The sequence below is a fragment of the Habropoda laboriosa genome, unplaced genomic scaffold (assembly GCF_001263275.1).
Source record: "Habropoda laboriosa isolate 0110345459 unplaced genomic scaffold, ASM126327v1 scaffold124, whole genome shotgun sequence".
Taxonomy (NCBI): Eukaryota; Metazoa; Arthropoda; class Insecta; order Hymenoptera; family Apidae; genus Habropoda; species Habropoda laboriosa.
Window position 1 is genome coordinate 1,198,442 of NW_017100265.1, and position 1,090 is coordinate 1,199,531.

Here is a 1,090-nt window from a genome sequence, read left to right on the forward strand (position 1 = left end):
CGAAATGCCCAAATTTTTCAGGAGTCGCTGAAAGAGCTGCGCCAAAGGAGATCAGGGCAGTTGCCCTGACTACGACTGCCATGGATCCCTCGTTATTAGTGTTGCGTATTATAAATTACAGAGTGCATAGATGATTAGTGTTGCGTATTGCCCAAAGCGCCCTAACGTGGCTGCTCTCGCGTTTAACGGTAACTATTTTTATCTTTTTTTTTTCGTAAATTCAGATTGAAAATAAAATGGAGCACTCACCGCGATTGATTCTGAGACTCTTTTTATTTCGTACATTTAATAGATTAGTGTTGCGTGAAAGAATGAATTATTCCACTCACGGTTTTTGCTCGGGTTTAGAACGAGTGGATTATGAAATATACCGAGTGTTTGTCATGAAATACTGTTGAATTGTATTCATTGAATTTCTATAACAGATATTTATTAATGTTTACTATATGACATAATATCGATTGATTTATTTTTAAAGATAATGACTTTGAGACGTTGAGAATCTCGAATTGAATCGGAACATATCAGAGGAAGAGTTAATAATGAATGAAAGTACAAGTAGAAGCTCGGTGAATTCTTAAAAAGAAAAGAAGAAAAAATAAGAATTAATTGTTATTAGAGTTAATTTACTTTTCTCGCTACGTAAAATTCATCTGTCGGTAATATTTGCAAATTTGTATACCGACTGATGCAACAGTAGAGTATAGTGAATTTTTATAAATTTTCGAAATAGCTTTGCACGAATTAAAGTACACTCGCGATTATAATTTTCATACTGTGAGTATGACATATAAAGCTTGCAAAGAAACATTGTTACGTGGAAAGTAGTTGGCTCGTAATATTCATAGTAAAATGTTCGAATCATCGGTACGACGTTGTATACTCGTTGCTAATTGAAAAAATGATAATAATATAGATAAAATTGTAGTAAATTGTGCGATTGTTTCGGTTTTAAATTCCTAATGAAGAGTAAATTGGAACATCGCTCCACGTTTTCTTCGGTGAAAATAGTAACTTGTAAAGTAATTGTGAACAATTTTAGTCTCTTTTTCTTTCATCTTGGTATTCGGTATAGAAATTTTCAATTCAA